General features: G+C 39.6%; 1 protein-coding gene across 3 annotated transcripts in view; it reads left to right on the top strand.

Moving 5' to 3' along the window:
- The first annotated feature begins 1,402 nt into the window (after positions 1–1,402).
- Positions 1,403–19,434, top strand: part of LOC115264697 (oxidative stress-induced growth inhibitor 1) — a 94,785-nt gene continuing 76,753 nt past the window's right edge. Inside the window, exon 1 of one of the 3 annotated variants that reach the window (XM_062860099.1) lies at positions 1,403–1,474. The gene's annotated coding sequence lies outside the window, so the exon portion shown is untranslated. Of the gene's footprint in view, positions 1,475–12,866; positions 13,648–19,434 lie in introns of those variants that run through there. The other 2 variants (XM_062860098.1, XM_062860096.1) reach the window with 2 other exon arrangements.

The raw sequence follows: 19,434 nt of genomic DNA, 5'->3' as shown, positions 1-19,434 counted from the left end.
TTTTCAATCAAATGAAGTTTTATGAAAATTTATGTTTTTATTTGGAATAACATTCGACCAGGTCCATTGTATTATTGCATATTATTATTTAGATTTTTTAGAATTCCTTGTAACTTAAATATTGCAGGATGTAGGAAAAATAATATGGCTAGTTTTTTTTCATAGGAGCTGTAGGTACATTGAATCTATTATTGGTATTAAAAATATTTTAAATTGTTTTCCTTTGATTGTTTCAAAAATTAAATGAAAAAATAAAAATTGAGTAAAAATAGTTGGCAGTATTTGACCAACTTTGAGACTAGAAGTCAGCTTTCTACCGAAGAATAATAAAAAAAATCGGAGGGTACGGTTTTTGAAAAATTGAAATTATATGACATCTAACATAGATTTGCTATTAATATTACTCTCAGTGTATTTTTTTTTTCTTGAAGTCCTTAAAATATCCTCAAACATCTTTGAAGACATCATTTCAATCCAACAAACCGTTTTTAAATTATAATTTTTGAATAATAAAGTATGATTTATTTATACGCCCCTTTCAGAACACATAGCATGCAGACAATTTTCAGACAGAAGCTCCTACGTGAGCCAAATTTGATTTGAATTGAGAAAGGTCACGTCTACGTGATTCGTGTGTTAAGTAGGAAATGCTCCTCAGAGATCTGGTATGTAGAGAGTTGTAGAGAAAGACAAAGAAAGACAAAGTAGGAGAAAAGGGACAGGTCAGGAATTGAACTTAGAACCTTCTGTATACAAATTAGAAATGGCGGGCACTAGTCCAACTCCCAGTACTAAGTCCGTCTGGTGTACTTTTAAACTGTTCTCGAAGTCACGAAAATTGATTACGTCAATAAATCATAAATATAAGCCAATTCGTATCGTAGAAAAACATTCTCCTAGCCCCTACTTCGTATAGACTTAATTCTCATGGCGATATTTATGGCACGGGCGGCGTCTTCACTGCTATTTTATAGGAAATGAAAGGGCGAGTGTTCGTTTCTGGTTGCGTTGTGTTCACAACCACACGTGTCCCAGAATGTTGGACGTATAAAACGGTTTTTTGTCGAACTGTGCCAAAATAATGCAGTCCTTTTATTGGCGCGGCTGATGATGGGAAATGTTGATTGTAATTCATCCATTATTCAAACAACTGCATGTGCATAATACATTCACTAGGACGCTGAAATCAGCAATACATACATGTGTGTATGTGTCGTATTGGCTTGGTCAATATTGCTGCCAGTACTTCAGCTCTTTCAAACGGGATTAGCTTTCACAGATTTCCCGATAAATGCAAAATTTAGTTGAATTCTGTTTATACCAAGCGTTTTATAACTGCTTTGGTGTTTATTACCCGCACATGTTGTGGTTGAACGTGAATAATGTTCTAGTCAAAAGTTTAATTCTATTCTATTTTTTTCTATTTTCAGATTTTTACACTTTTTCGTGTGCTATCAACTGGACTTCCAATTAGGTACGTGTTAATATTGCCATTTCAATGCTGCCCATAATGCGCATCACATGTAGCACTTTAATTTGATAGTCGTGTATTACACATGTCGCGCCACCATATTTCAACTACCGTAATTTAAAGTGCAATTGATCCGTTTTAAGAATGTTCCGAATGAATGAAGGAAGAGCTAGTAAGTCTATTGAATGATGAACAAATAATGCCTAAAATATGTATGGACAATCTTCAGACTTTCAAGTTTACTCAAACTTACAGTATTTTGTCGTTCTGCGACTTTTACGTTAAAATATCATACTGCTCTCCATTACGCTTAAAAGCGTTCGTTTCCAATCAACACGGCCGCATTTAAGGAGGCATCTTTTTCTTCTGAGCAGTGAGCAGTCGTAAATTTTGGTTTATGATGCTCATATTAACATAACATCATGTAGGTGTCGTCGTCGTTCCTGATGCCTTGATCTTGTCACATTCGCCACTTTTTTGCGAATGCCTACACTTTTATTGAGTTGTCTCGAGATTTCGAAAGCATTCATTTTTCACGCATGTTGGCATTGTTGGCCCCGAAAAGTGTTGTTCAGCTAAATCCCGTGCTGCGCGGCCACATGGTATCATCCAACCAACACATTTCGCAAGTGTCAGTTTTCCTCATGTTGTGTAAACATGCTACCATGGCTGGGTTTGCACTTCTTCTAGCTGCCCTACAATACAGGTGGCCGACCACGCGTTCACTCTTACTCTCCGCAACTCGATGTTCGTCGTTGCTCCTGAACCGCAAGAGAGGTTTTCTCCGGAGTATTTCGCGGTGGGTTTACGTACGTTTTCTTTAGTTACAATTCACATCCAGTCCAACTTTTGTTTCTTTACGCTTCAGGCAAATGTGCAACAGTGTCACCGTTTCAAATGTTTTGTTTGGCACAATGTCTATGTCGTCCACAGAGCGGGGTTTCTTGAAAATAACGCTCAGTAGTGTGATCGCGCGATAGTTCCCGCAATCCAACTGGTTGCCCTTTTTATAGATAAGACACACGATACCTTCCATCCATTCGTCCGGTAATACTTCCTCTTCCCAAATCTTGGTAATGACCCAGTGTAGTGCTCTCACCAGTGCTTCTCCACCGTATTTTAGTAGCTCGTTTGGTAGTTGATCTGCTCCAGCGGCTTTGTTGTTTTTCAACCGGCTAACCCCCTCCTCAATCTCTTGGAGGTTAGGGGCTGCAAATCTTTCGACCTGCGCACGTACTCCTAGATCTGTTACCACGCCACCTTCGGTACTTGCAACGTCTCCATTGAGGTGCTCATCGTTATGCTGCCGCTACCTCTTGACCACCTCACACTCGCTCGTGAGAAGATTCCCGTGATTGTCTCGCCATCTGTCGGTTTGTGGCCTAAAGCCTCTGCGCGAGCGGTTCAGCTTCTCGTAGAACTTCCGTGTGTCCTTAGTGCGGTACAGCTCTTCCATCTCTTCGCGATCTCGTTCTTCCTGCTGGCGCTTCTTCATCCGGAAGACTGAGTTCTGCCTGTTTCGCGCCTGTCTATAACGTGCCTCATTCGCCCTCGTACGGTGTTGCAACATTCTCGCCCATGCTGCATTCTTCTCGTTTTTTCTACTGTTCACATTCGCCGTCTTAACAGTCATTTCAGTGGTTTGGAGTCGCGAAGCCTAGTGCTGCAGCCGAGGTGCTACCTATGGCGAATGGATGTCCCTCCACCCGTCTTCAAGTGTAGCTGCGCCAAGCTGCCCTTTCGTTGGTAGGGCCACTGCTAACTACTGCGCGTAGTCTTGGGTAACTTCTACGTTCCGCAGCCGCTTAATGTTGAGCCGCGGCGTTCGGTTTCGACGGGTGGTAATAACCGTCGAAAGTTTTAAACGCATGCATACAGCGACTAGCTTGTGATCCGAATCTATATTCGGAATGAGGTATGTGCGGACATTGATTATATTCGAGAAGAATTTACCGTCGATTAGAAAGTGGTCGATTTGGTTTTCTGTTTGATGATCAGGTGACCTCCAGGTGGCTTTGTGGATATCTTTGCGGGGAAGAAAGTGCTATACCACGGGAGGCTGCAAAGTTTACGCATCGCTGGCCGTTATCATTCGATACGGTGTGCAGGCTGTTTCGCCCGATTACCGGTCTGTACGTTTCCTCCCTTCCTAACTGCGCGTTCATGACGCCAACAAAGATTTTCACGTCACGCGGCGAGCAACCATGGTATGTTTACTCTAATCAAAAATTTTGCTGCCAGGAAGAGAAAACATAATAAAAATCATCAACACCGCTGCTCTCCATACAAACGGCGAGAGACCATTTATGTCATGACAAATCTGTCCAGAAAAAAAAACAAGACATTTCTGTCTAGTGGAGACGTCTTGTAACTGCGCGTATAACGATTCTTCCTGGTCATCAGATCTTCCTTCGTGCAGTTCACATTAATGGTGCTGTAGTTGAAGAAACGGCCCTTAACTCTCAACAAGCACATCCCTGAGGTGTTTGGCTGCCACTCGATCACACGTTGTCGCACCTTGCCTAACACTATGAATCCTGTTCCCAGTTCATTGGTGGTGCCACAACTTTGGTAGAAGATAGCCGCTCGATGCTCGCTTTTCCACACTTTCTGTCCAGTTTAACAAAGTTCCTGCAACGCCACGATGTCCAAGTTGCGGGTACCCGGGTAGACGTGAATATCATAATCATATCTTGAAACGATCAAATTTTGATGTCATATCTTAATATGATATTGATGAGATATTCAAAAAGTTGCCAAATATCTACTCAATATCTCATCGTGATATGATTTCAAAATTAGTACTTAATTTGATTTTTGGAAAGCCTAGTGCAACCTGCTGTATAAATGTCGAAATTTCCCAACATTGCGCATAAAAACTATTTTAAGTTTTCAACTTTCATTATGCTCCGTCCCCAAATAACGTAACGCTTCAGGAGATAGGGGTTCAATAAATTCCGTAACGCTCCAGGGGAATAGGGAATACAGCCTAGCGTTACGACCCATACAAAAAAGTTGGAGTTATCATACAAAAGCACATTATGGATTCCGCCAGTTCCTAATGAACCAACCACCGAGTTCAAAGATATCGAATTTAGTGTTACACAATAAATAGATGTTCCCTTATGTACACCACAAATTTTACAAACGAGCACTGGGACAAAAAGGAAGTAGAAGAGGCCTTCATTTTCAATAAGCGGGTGCGGCAATTGAACAAAAAAAAACAGAGTATGTGCGCCTATTACTCTGCTTATAATCGATATTTGCTTTTCTTTAAAAAAGGTTTAAAAATATATACTGATTTAATCTGATACATTTCTTAATTATTTCACTGTGAGTAAACCAGCAGAGGCTTTCCAATTGAGTCCGATGACAACATGAGCTGGATCTCGATGTCGAGCTTGCATTTGTGGTACGAATCCAATAAATGAATCACCGGATAATTTGGGAACTTTATCGGCCCGCTAAGCGAAATACGTCTATTACGAAAAACGGATCGTTTAATTCTAGATTCAACAAAACATACCGCTGCAGACGACAAGCTTTTTGAGTTTCAACCAACAAATTGCGTAGCGATTCTGCATGGGGTATACGAACAGACGACAGTCGTGACGACTGCGATCTTCTAAATGTTTCCAAAGCTTTTCTGGGCGACAGTTCACAATGGGGCACGTTCGGTGTGGTACTAGATTTGTAGTAATGAGCTGAATTTTAGTATGGTGAGAAGGTCAATTCTCCGTTTCTGCAATGAAAAGGCGCAAAAAGCGTGGGTATTATGATTCCTTGCCTAATTTGATGCTGTTTGAGCAAAACTTTGGATAACTATGTGTCGTGTCCGGAAGGACACCATGGCAATTCCGATCCAATGCAATCGGTCGGATCTTATCACCAGGGATGCACCCGACGAGTAATCCAACTTACTCGTGCAAAATACTTTACAAGACTGACGTTTCATTTCATCATGATCGTTTGCTTTGTTTTTCAGATGGCGCATCACCGCTGCTAAAGCTATATGCCCTGTTTCTTGCTTTCTCTGTATCCCTCTCAATCCCTACATTCTCCTCCTGTCCTACTCTGTCATTGTTTTTAAAATTCAAATTATTATTTAATTTAAACTTCTCTTTTATTTTAACTTCTATCTAAATATTCACCCGATTTGCATTACCTTAACTGTAGCTTAGTTAACAATTGTATTCGTTAAAAAACATAATAATCGATCATTACTATCATAATCCTTTTCACCTATATTTCACCATCATAATCCTTTTCACCTTCCTTTTCACCTATATTTCATCTTAATATTTTTTTCGGCCTTTACCACATTGACATGCATTATGCAAATTTTCTATTTGTGATTTGAATTCAATCTTAAACCCTTCATTAACAACCTTCATTATCATGCTTCATCATTATCCTTCATCATCATCCATTATCATCCTCCTCCATCATCATCCTTCATCATCATCCTTCATCATCAACCTTTATCATTATCCGCCATCATTATGCTCCATCTTTATCCGTCAACATCATCCTTCATCATCAACCTTCATCATTATCCTTCATCATTATTTTTCATCATCGTTCCTCGTAAGCATCCTTCATCATCATCATCATCATCATCATCGTCATCATTCATCAACCTTTATCATCCTCCGTCATTATTATGCTCCATCTACCATCTTCATCCTTCATCATCATCCATCATTAACAACCATCATCATCATGCTTCATCATTATCCTCCATCATCATCCTTCATCGTCATCCTTCATCATCAACCTTTCTTATCATCCTCATTCTTTATCGTCATCATGCTTGATCATTATCCTTCATCATCATCATCATCATCATCATCATCATCATCATCATCATCATCATCATCATCATCCTTCATCATCATCATCATCATCATCATCATCCTTCATCATCATCATCATCATCATCATCCTTCATCATCATCATCATCATCATCATCCTCCATCATCATCATCATCATCCTTCATCATCATCATTATCATCATCATCATCCTTCATCATCATCATTATCACCATAATCCTTCATCATCATCATCATCCTTCATCATCATCATCATCACCATCATCCTTCATCATCATCATCCTTCATCATCATCATCATCATTATGATCACCATCATCCTTCATCATCATCATCATCATCATCCTTCATCATCATCATCATCCTCATCATCATCATCATCCTTTATCATCATCATCATCCTTCATCATAAGAGACGAACCAGCCAAGGGCTGAAAGTCTCTCTAATAAAGACAAATCAATCAATCAATCCTTCATCATCATCATCCTTCATCATCATCATCATCCTCATCATCATCATCCTTCATCATCATCATCATCATCATCATCATCATCATCGTCATCATCCTTAATCATCATCATCATCATCATCATCCTTCATCATCATCATCATCATCATCATCATCCTTTATCATCATCCTTCACCATCATCATCATCATCATCCATCATCATCATCATCATCATCATCATCATCATCATCATCATCATCATCATCATCATCATCATCATCATCATCATCATGCTTCATCATCATCATCATCATCATCATCATCCTTCATCATCATCATCATCCTCATCATCATCATCATCATCATCATCCTTCATCATCATCATCATTGTCATCATCCTTCATCATCATCATCATCATCATCATCATCATCATCATCATTATCATCATCATAATCATCATCATCATCATCATCCTTCATCATCATCATCATCATCATCATCATCATCCTTCATCATCATCATCATCATCATCCTTCATCATCATCATCATCATCATCCTTCATCATCATCATCATCATGATCATCATGCTTCATCATCATCATCATCATCATCCTTCATCATCATCATCATCATCATCATCATCATCATCGTCATCCTTCATCATCATCATCATCATCCTTCATCATCATCATCAACATCATCATCATCCTCCATCATCATCATCATCATCATCATCATCATCATCATTATCATCATCATTATCATCATCATCATCATCATCATCATCATCATCATCCTTCATCATCATCATCATCATCATCATCATCCTTCATCATCATCATTATCATCATCCTTCATCATCATCATCATCATCCTTCATCATCATCATCATCATCATCATCATAATCATCATCATCATCATCCTTCATCATCATCATCATCATCATCATCATCATCCTCCATCATCATCATCATCATCATCATCCTTCATCATCATCATCATCCTTCATCATCATCATCATCATCCTTCATCATCATCATCATCATCATCATCATCATCCTTCATCATCATCATCATCATCATCCTTCATCATCATCATCATCATCATCATCATCATCATCCTTCATCCTTCATCATCATCATCATCATCATCATCATCATCATCATCATCATCTTTTATCCTTCATCACCATCATCATCATCATCATCATCATCATCATCATCATCATCATCATCATCATCATCATCATCATCATCCTTCATCATCATCATCATCATCATCCTTCATCATCATCATCATCATCATCATCCTTCATCATCATCATCATCATCATCATCATCATCCTTCATCATCATCATCATCATCATCATCATCATCCTTCATCATCATCATCATCATCATCCTTCATCATCATCATCATCATCATCATCATCATCATCATCCTTCATCATTCATCATCATCATCATCATCATCATCATCATCATCATCATCATCATCATCATCCTTCATCATCATCATCATCATCCTTCATCATCATCATCATCATCATCATCATCCTTTATCATCATCATCATCATCATCATCATCATCTTTCATCCTTCATCACCATCATCATCATCATCATCATCATCATCATCATCATACTTCATCATCATCATCATCATCATCATCATCATCATCCTTCATCATCATCATCATCATCATCATCATCATCGTCCTCTCGGGGGAATCCGCTTTCTATTTCTGCTACCCTCTCGGGGGAATTTGCCTAGCTTACCCTCTCGGGGGAATTCGCTTTCTATTTCGGCTACCCTCTCGGGGGAATTTGCCTTGCTTACCCTCTCGGGGGAATTCGCTTTCGTTTCGGCTACCCTCTCGGGGGAATTTGCCTAGCTTACCCTCCTGGGGGAATTCGCTGTTTGTTTCGGCTTACCCTCTCGGGGGAATTTGCCTAGCTTACCCTCTCGGGGGAATTCGCTTTCTATTGCGGCTACCCTCTCGGGGGAATTTGCCTAGCTTACCCTCTCGAGGAAATTCGCTGTTTGTTTCGGCTTACCCTCTCGGGGGAATTCGCCTAGCTTACCCTCTCGGGGGAATTCGCTTTCTATTTCGGCTACCCTCTCGGGGGAATTTGCCTAGCTTACCCTCTCGGGGGAATTCGCTTTTTGTTTCGGCTTACCCTCTCGGGGGAATTCGCCATAGCTTACCCTCTCGGGGGAATTTGCCTTGCTTACCCTCTCGGGGGAATTCGCTTTTCATTGTGCCTTGCTTTGCCATGTAAACACTTTCTACTTTACCTGTTCTCATCGCAGTTTACTGTTGACCCTTTTTGCACTTTTCCTTTCATCAACCCTTTCAATCATATCGCTGATAAATGGGCCTAAACCAGCAATGAAATTCGTATTGACTTCTCAAAAGAATTACAGGGCCAGAATAATATATGTAATTTCACTTCTGATATCCGCACATTCACCCTATCTTAATTAAAATTTAAGGGACTTGTATTAGATGCCCATATGGCTACTAGATATTTTATTTTGTCCAGCAGATATCTGTTAGATATCTAGTTGAAATTTCCAAGCGGGAAGCAAAAATTACACTCATCTCAGCAGAGAAACAAAAAAACTTAAAAAACTCACATTTTCTCAACCTGCAACTGAATCAATGTATACAATCCGCCCCTGCATATGAAGTCGCTCAACGCAGCTGCAAATAACATCAAAACACGACTCTTTAATTTTTCGTTTTTGTACATCCAAGGTCCAAAAGCCAACGAGACTGCTCCTTGTTCCATAAAAAAAACAACCCCGCAGCGGCCGCACGTCGCTTGCTCTTCCAGTAAACAAAACCGAAATCCACACTATGGTTTACCTGCTCCAGCTGCTTCTGCACATCGACAACACAAAAAATACTCTTACTAAAACCTTTCTTTGGGAGCTTACCTACCGGCTGTGCCATTGTCGTGTCCGGAAGGACACCATGGCAATTCCGATCCAATGCAATCGGTCGGATCTTATCACCAGGGATGCACCCGACGAGTAATCCAACTTACTCGTGCAAAATACTTTACAAGACTGACGTTTCATTTCATCATGATCGTTTGCTTTGTTTTTCAGATGGCGCATCACCGCTGCTAAAGCTATATGCCCTGTTTCTTGCTTTCTCTGTATCCCTCTCAATCCCTACACTATGTTGTTTATGTTGCAAGAAATTGAGAAAACAACAACTCTGTTGCCCAAAGTTTTGCTCAAACAGCATCAAATTAGGCAAGGAACCATAATACCCACGCTTTTTGCACCTTTTCATTGCAGAAACGGAGAATTGGCCTTCTCACCATACTAAAATTCAGCTCATTACTACAAATCTAGTACTTCACCGATCTGTCCTATAGAGCACGTTCAGTGAAGTACATACTTGATTCACCTTCTCACCATACAAAAATTCAGCTCATTACTACAATCTAGTACTTCACTGATTGCGTCCTATTGGTGGAAATTCGTCCTGTTTTAGGCGCAAAATAAACCAAACATGTTTCTACGCATGTCGTTTTTAAAGTTTGGATCACCAGCTTTGTTAACAATTCAGAGATAGAGCATGATATGTGAAATCATGTAGAGAAAAGTGCTCTCTTAGTTTAGGAAAATATGCAAAATAGCCTTAATTCGTTTTTACTTTCCATACCATCACGTCAGTTTACAAATTTTGGGTGGAAACTGTATTAATATTCTGCAATAGAACATTTATCATTAAGAAATCTGAAAAATACTGCTCAAGATCAAAATTAGCACTTCACATTTCCATCTGCAACATCCAGAATTCGAAAGATCTGAAAATTACTGCTCAAGATCAAAATCAGTTCTTTGACACATTCATCTATAACATCCGAAAATTGTAAGATCTGAAAACTACTATTCAAGATCATAATTAGTTCTTTCACACACTCATCTACAACATGGCGGGACCAAACCAACACAACTACCATGACCCGCAAACATCTTGGAAAACGTAGAACTTGATGCTCTTGTTACCTTCTATTTTCAGATATGAGTCGTAGTGCAGTGGTAATGTCACTGCTCATAAATCACAAGGTCATAAGTTCGATTCTGGTCGCGGCCATTTTTCTGTTTTTTTTTACTCCAATCCATCTGTCAGATCATTTTATGATATTGGTTAGATGTGCTACAGCCCAGATCTCCCCAGATATTAGTCTGATCTTATAACATCAAAATGAGATATTATTATGTTCTTCCACATGCTAATTTTTGATCTTATTTTTGATCTTTTATCTCTTATGTCAAACAAACCAATAGCTAATTATGATCTTGAGTACTTCACTGAGGAATATCAAATGATGCTATTGTTCTGATTTTTACTTCTACTCGGGTATGTAGATTATCCTGCAAAACCAACTGACATGCAATTCCATGTTCCAAGTTTCCAAGCGTAATCTTTTTTTTTTCGTCGCGTGGGTCTTTGCCGATTGTAACGAGTCGTATGTTTTCCTATGTTATTCGTAACGGGGATTTTTTATGGGTGGCTTATTGGGCCTACGCCAACACTCCTGTCTCGCCAGGTGGGCCATCGTGCCAGTTCTGTTTAGCGTTCCATCCAACCAACACTAGGGTGGCCTGGCTGACGGGGCTTCCATCTTGAATCTAGCTGGCCGTGATGCAGCATTTCTTACTCAGCTGCTGGATGCTAACAGATGCCGCATCTCCATATTGAACAGACGCTCGGGTCGTTTCTCCTCAATCTAGCTGAAGTCAGAAGGACAACAGTGTCCAGGCTGCACTACCAGCTAAGCACACAACTCTTAGCTGGCGGTTTGTCATCGCCTGACCCGCCATGAGGTGGGAACTTGTGAGGACCAGAGCTTTGTTGGACTGTTATAGACTCACCGTTTTATCTGCTTTGGATCCTTATTGTGAGTTGTGAAATACGAAGATGCATCATCAGTGCAGTGTAAATCGTGCCTATAGTAAACTCCAGAAGAATCTGAGATCTAAAAAGAACCACCCCCGCACCAAATGTACCATACACAAAACGCTAATAAGACAAGTGTTCTACGGACACGAAACATTGGCCATGCCCCCCCTTCATGCAAACACTCAGAGTTTTCGAACGATGCGTGTTTAAGGACGATCCTCGGTAGTGTGCAAGAGAACGGTGAGTGGTGGTGAAGTATCCAGTGGATGGCCAAAGCCGGAAGGATACGGTGGGCAGGACATGTAGAAATAATTCCGGTCAACAATTCTGCAAAATTAGTGTTCGACGCAGATTCGATTTGTACAAGAATAGGGTAAGTGTACCAATTATGGCTATAGTGTCAATTAATCGCCATAGTTAATTTTCACCCTTTAACGATGTAAATCAACAAGAAAAAATTTGTGAACAACAGATCACGTTCACAAAAGATGGTCGCACTGATTTAAACTCAACATTTTGCTCAAATCATGGTAGAAATAAATCATTTTCTATAAAATTTCGGCTTCCTTGCACCCTTTTTCGCCATAGTGTACCAGTTATGGCTTACCCCATAAGGAATGCATGCAAATAGTGCGAAAAGAAACCAAAGTTAAAAAATGTAGCCATAACTGGTACAGGGTTCCTATCATTGGCACACGCCGTAATAAATACTAAAAGTAGTTTTGGCTCCGTTTCTATATTTTTACTGTAGGAAACTAAGCTGTCTTTTAACTTATTGATGACATTCGTTGGTCTTCTCGTTATTTTTGTATAAATAGCTTTCCTTAGGTAGTGCTATAATTGGTACACGCACCCTACGTACAATTATTGATTATGCGTTAACCTAATGTAGTCTATGCAAGATGTCCTTATCGAAACTGTTCTAAATCACGGTGGATGCTCTATGCATTCACCATTGACCCTTACCAATTTAATATCTACCACGCTTACCTGCTTACATTTTATCGAGTTTCTCTTACCTCCAGTCCCACCGTCCCACAAACGGCGAGAAAACGAAAATGTGGGTGGATGGGTTGGAAAATTGTTTTCTCGAGAGCATAACAGACACCCGACTAAACATACATAGGTCTTTCGAGCAGTCAGTGTGTCGCTGGCTCTGTCGTCGGTCGGAGAGTGCAAAACATTCACGGTGCTATACTCAACTGTCGTCGCTGCTAGTGTCTAGAAGAGGTTTCCAATCCCAATCCGATCCTCAGTTGAATGCCGAATGCACATCAGCCCCGAGCTGACGGACGCGGAGATTTTTGCACCAAGTAGCACGATCTCAGTTGGATACTGACCGCGACCCAGAAGTGCAGAGGTTGGAGCGCGCGTTCGGATGTTTAGTTGCGATACTTGGCTGTATGGTGAAGGAAGAAGTGCAGCAGCAGTCTGGTGGTGCAGTTGTGAGTGCGATAGTTTCAATCCGCCTGCCAGAGCGATTGATGGGAAACCGAACGAGACGCGTCTTGCCGTCAGTATAGTGCAGTGTATGTGATTTATTCGAGGTGCTTTTAGTAGCTTGTTCTCTAAACATTTTCATTTCGATTGAAAGAGACGTGTTGCCGAGTGCTGGGGAAATTAATCGATTGCCAATTCGAAAGTGTGCTGCAAATATCCGGATTATTCCTTATGCTAATTACGAGAGTAAGTGTCGATAATTAATTAAGGTTACAGTAGTGGTGTGGAGGCGGGGTCGGAGGTGGAAGATTGCAAGAAAGTGGCATGAGAAATTGATAGACACACGTGCCAGGAAAAGTGCGAAGAGTGCACTCTAGCAGATTTTCTTCTCGTTTTCGAATTTTCTCGGTTTGGTGTTCGTTTCCCGGCCCGCGGACCATCAGCAGCTGTTCGTCGCAGCACGATTCGACATTAGGTCTCTGTGGCCCAGACACATAGCGTACCTAGAAGATGTATAAGGGGTGAGTGTTGAAGCGGGTGTTTCGTCGTAGGGTTGGCGGTTGTCGAGGTCGGCATTCTTACGTGTCGCAGCCGTATGTTTCAGAATGACGGATATACACATAAAAACGAAACATTTCTCTGGCGCTAAGGTATACTAATTTCTTACACTAGGGGATGAGAGGTGTGGAGCACTCATGTTGTTTGTTTGTAAGACTTTGGCCTTGTGCTGTGGCTTTCAAGTCACATAGTTTTAACTCATTGTGAAGGTTTTTTTTTCTATTTTTTTAATATATTACAGTGGTTGGGTAAAATGCTGTGACAGTGAACCCTTCAAAGAGAATTCTAATTAATACCGTGAACATGAAATCTGAAATCCGCGGGAGGACTCATACAGTCAGAACTGTAAAGGCGTGGGTATTCAGCTTGACCATTCTGAGGGAGTCGTTATGTGCGAGAAATCGTCACAGTTTAGTGTTCCATTAACACTTCCACAGTTATTAACTGAGAGCATCCTTTGTCAATTGATCAATTTGCATACCTAAATCGTGTGGCAGGTACAATGACACTATATTCCTAAAGAAGTCAAGAATATTTCCATTGGGGAGCGTAGGTAAAGTCCCATGTCCGGACGGAGTTCCGACCTTGGCCTTAAAAGTAGCTATTGCAAAAGCTCCTGGGATGTTCAGGTTTGCTATGCAGAAATGCCTGGACGAGGGAGTTTTCCCAGAGGTTTAGAAGCGGCAGAGCCTGGTTCTATTTCCAAAGGCGAGGAAACCAGCCGGAGACCCGTCGGCATATAGACCAATATGCTTGACCGACACGACGGGGAAGTTGCTCAAACAGATCATCCTCAATAGAATGTTGAGGCACATGGTGAGTGTGTAAATGGTCTCTCGAGCAACCAGTTCGGCTTCCGAATGGTCAGGAGGTCGATCATAGACGCTATCTTGTCAATTGCAAGTTCAATAGCGCCAGTTAAGCGGTTATATTGCCGATACGCTCCTGCGTCTGAGGATACCCGGGTATCTGTACAAGATTCTCGAAAGTAACTTCCAGAATCGAGTACTAATTTACGACACAGATAATGGTAGGAAGTGCTTTCACATAACCTCAGCCCGAGTAGAGGAAAGAGCTCAATAATATCATATTTTGATATGGAGATCAAAAAGTGATATGGGTTTGATTGACATAAGAGATAAAAGATCTAAAAATAAAATCAAAAATTTACTCCTGGGACATCATCATCAAAGCATATTTAGATTTTGTAAGATCTAACCAATACCAGCGAGCTTTTAGTATGATCTTGAAATATCAAATTTTGATATTGTTCAGATGTTCCAGGAACATTTTTCAGATATTATTTTCAGATCTTTTATCTCTTATATCAATCAAACCAATATCATGTTTTGATCGTCAGTATTTTATCTCTACCCGGGAGGAGTTCCACCGGATTCCAAAGTCTACGCTCCGTACAAATTTTCAAATTTTTGTGGGGTCTGAGATGGCCAAAATTTGGTCTTCGTCGACTTTGGCACCTACTCATGATTTCGAGCGCACAAATCTCTTCGTATCTAAACAAAACCAGCGCACCTGATCTTCTTATTTGAAGCTTATTACAAGTGAGCAAGAACAGAATAATAAAATGCACTGATGTTTGAAGCTTGCTTCTTTAGATTTGTGCGTCTGAAGTTCTGATACACTGTTAAAGCGGGATTTCAAGACGTTTGTCCTTAAGAGTAATTGAGTAGCCTTAACTGTAATTGAGACCTATCACCTTTTTGCTATGTGACTGTGCAGCACTATGTGGATCGTACTTTATTTTTCCTATTCTTTACCTACTAGTGGTAGTGACAAACTCGGTAGGGAGTAAGTAATTCCAATGAAAGTATTAATAATAATACTAATTTAAAAAGCCCAAATTTTGCCGTTGCAACCCACGATGTGTTACGATCCCATACCCAAACGGTAGGTATTAGCTACTGTTGGATCAGTCATACACCCGCATCAAGGTACTGGTATGTTTCCACCAGACGCTCTTCCCCATCTGCATGTTGGGGTAACGGCTCGACGCGGCTATTATTTCTAACAACATTGCTCACGCCACGATATTGAACATGATAAGAACATAGCGATTCGAACACTGTCAGTAATAGGAGAGGACGGGGTAATTGTTCTTTTAGTTGTTCTCTTTGTTTTTTTTTTTAATTTATTGTTCTAATTGTTCACTTCTCTTAGCAGATTTGTGCTTTGAAATCTTTATACCATGATTTTGTTAATACTTTGTTTTTTGCTTTTCCACGTGACGTCTTTTCTGGAACAGAGTTTGTTTCCCACCATGTTTAATTTAAGGTGCATGAGCCACTTCAGTTAGCCTAGTGGTTAAGGCTTTGGATCGCCAATCCGGAGATGGCGGGTTCCAATTCCCGTTCCGATCGGGAAAGTTTTCTCGACTCCCTGGGCATAGTGTATCATTGTGCTTGCCTCACAATATACTAATTCATGCAATGGCTGGCAAAGAAAGCCCTCCAATTAACAACTGTGGAAGTGCTCAAAGAACACTAAGTTGGAGAGAGGCAGGCCAAGTTCCAGTGGGAACGTAGAGCCATACAGAAGAAGAAGAAGAGGCACTTCAACTTTTGAGAAGAATTGTTTATCACATCAGGCTCCAAAGCGTTCTGTCATCATTCCCTCTAGGTGACGACGACAACAAGATAAGGCCACACTAGCTTTACACAGCATCTTTTTTTTTTTTGAAGAATCAAATTATCACTCAACCCTAATTGTTCGCTTCATACCCTTTGACGCATTTCAAAAAGAGATTTCAAAACATCAAAAAGCCTGCTAGGTCTAGAATTGTTACTAAATGTGCTCATGTTGTGTTTTATTTTTGTCAGTTTTTAATTTTTGCCTGTTTATAAAATTGAATTAGAACTGATATAGTACTGAAGATGCTCTAACAGTGTTTCGTTTCGTAGTGTTGTCACAAATGATCTATGAGCCATTTTACGAAGTGACAACAATGTTGATGATGATATTGGTTTTCACGGGTTATTGGACGCTACCTTCTGTCAAAATTCATTCATAAAATCGGCTCGTAAAATGGACTATTAGTAAGTCATAATTCTATTTAAGGACAAACATCTTGGAATCCCGCTTCAACAGTGCATCAGAAATTCAGACGCACAAATCTCAAGCAGGTGCGCTGGTTTTGTTTACGAAAAGATTTGTGCTTTCGAAATCGTGAGTAGGTGCCAAAGTCGGCCATTGTGGCGGTCATTTTTGGATTCTAACAAGTCTGTCCTTTAAAACATGAACAATTACGTCAGTTCCTTCGTTGGGTATTCCAATCAAAATTAATTTTATTTAAAAATCAAGTAATCGATACATCCGTTCGTGAGCTATATTGCTCAAAGGGAACTCAAACTCATTTTACTTTACTAGGTTTAATCACAGCATGACTTTATCATTCTTTCTTTAATTTGCTTACTCCCTCTTGCTTCGAGCAGTATTCATATCACCGAAAAAAGCCAATTAAAGTTAATAATGATAATGTCAAACTCATTTTGTATGTAAAAGGTGTGATATAATTTTAATAAAGTATTTTATAAACATCAAAAATTATGAACATTTTTCTTGACATTTTTATATCAAAAAATGAGATATAAATATCCAAATTTGTTATAATTCTACTATATTTTTGTTATAATTTTCTAGTCTACAAGCAGAGTACCTGGCGAACTTTGATAGAAAACTGCAGATACCCTACCTTACCCCGTCCTTCCCTATGCTTGTGTACTCGCTGCCTAGTGGCTTGAACGATAACGTGAGCTGGTGAGGTGAACTCTGTTATAAGTGATATAACGACTCAAAATGAACTCTGTACGGTGCCTATGTACACACGTACTGTAGGTGAAGGGCATGCGGCATTAAATGTTTGTAAATAAGACTGTCTAGCTAGATCATACGGAGGATAGTACGAGTAATTATTGGTAATTATATTTTACTATTGTATCTGTTGAATGAGGTAAATTTGATAAGAACATGTGCTTAGATAATTAGTGCAGTATCTCAACTACAAATTTCTGTCATGATACTTTGCTGTCTGTTCAACGCTTTCTGTATTTTTTCCTGAGCTCAACCAAATCAGAATTCTATCACGGGATTCCATTTTGAGGTTCTCATAGAGCGCAGAGCACGAGCTTCTTCGAATGCTTCTATGATGAAGTACGTTTTTCGTTCAATAGCATCATCCAAGTCACTTGGGGTTTCTGATACATAGAAGGTGAATATCCATGAAATTTGTCCGCAACCAAATGAAGTGCGTTCGGGGATTCCGAAAACGAAAAGTTTGTGAAGTTTTCAAAATAGATGTAGCGATGGAATATATGGGTTTGGCAGATCTGGGTCGGATGATGTGATGAGCATTTGGCGTCACTGCCATCAATCAGTGGAAGGTGCAGTATGCACCAAAGTGTTTGAAAGCAACATTTGATATGGTTCAAATAAATTCAATAAACCAAATAATAGACACATTTCCTGTTTTCAGATACGTTAATTTTAACAGCACATGCATCTCTGGTACTTGTTTCCGAGACGAGTGTAGCGATAATTGTGTTATTGACAAGCACACATGTTCAAGGCATGATACGCGAGTGTGCCATTTCATTTTTACTGAAAGTAATTCCCCTTACGTAGGTAGGATTCTTGATCTAACGCCACTTGGGCTGCATAATTTTGCATTGTCTGAAAATATTGATCGTTACTGTTATTTTTTTTTCTTAACCCTCTAATACCCAAATTTTTTATTTTGATCTAAATATAATTTTTCGTTATCTAAAATCGATTTAAACATGTTTTGGAAGATGATTCTTTTTAATTCTTGATTTCGTGAATTTCAGTTTTTGATTTTTTAATTTTTATTTTTGAACATTCCCACACTTTTATATTTTTCCTGGAAGCCTATTTGGGGTACGGATTTTTTGAGATGAAAACATTTTGAGATTTTATGATTATTTAAAAATATTTTTATTTTTATTTTTTTTCATCGAAAATTTTATTTTCCGTGTAATTTTAAAGAAAATAATTTAAGAGTGTATTCGATTCCCTTAAATTATTAAACTAGGATAGAATGATTGGGGAAAAATCTAAAATATGCTAATTGTAGCGATTCAAAGCAAAATAAACAATGACTTCTGAAAGGTGACTAAAACATCAATTTTTCAATGATTTTTAAAAAATGTAAGTATGCTTCAAAATACACCAAAAATTATTTTGAGATATACAAAACAGTCCTTAATCTCAGCCAAAAATATAAAAATTTTGAATTTCCACGAAACATAAATTACAAAAATGCTCAAACTATACCCCGTCTAAAGGCGGGATTGGGTATTAGAGGGTTAAAATAGGTCTGTTTGACCAGCTACAATCCCAGCACAAAAATGCTAGTAAAAAAATCAGATCAGCATCGATTGGAAAACGCCAAAGACGACGATACACAGAATACACTGAATACGAGATTCCTTGAATTACCAGAGTGCATATTTCAAAATCGAAAAATGAGACGACACTATGTTTTAGTTTGGTAGATCTTACTATGTAACGCAGTATTAAAAGGTGAAATACACACGCTACGGGCTTCGTGTGGTGATGCAGCGGACTCAACACAGTCTGCAGTATGTAAGCGATTGCAATAATTACTTTCCTCACCTTTCTCACATTGACCTGCAACCTGACGTAGCAGGCGCCATTCTAGCCCAAAAAAGTCGAAGATCACCAACGCTCACACACTGAGGATGCATGTTAGTCCC

This window comes from Aedes albopictus, chromosome 3, assembly GCF_035046485.1.
Source record: "Aedes albopictus strain Foshan chromosome 3, AalbF5, whole genome shotgun sequence".
In the NCBI taxonomy this organism is placed as follows: domain Eukaryota; kingdom Metazoa; phylum Arthropoda; class Insecta; order Diptera; family Culicidae; genus Aedes; species Aedes albopictus.
Note: the sequence above shows the minus strand (reverse complement) of the source record. Positions and strands in the feature narration are given on the sequence as shown.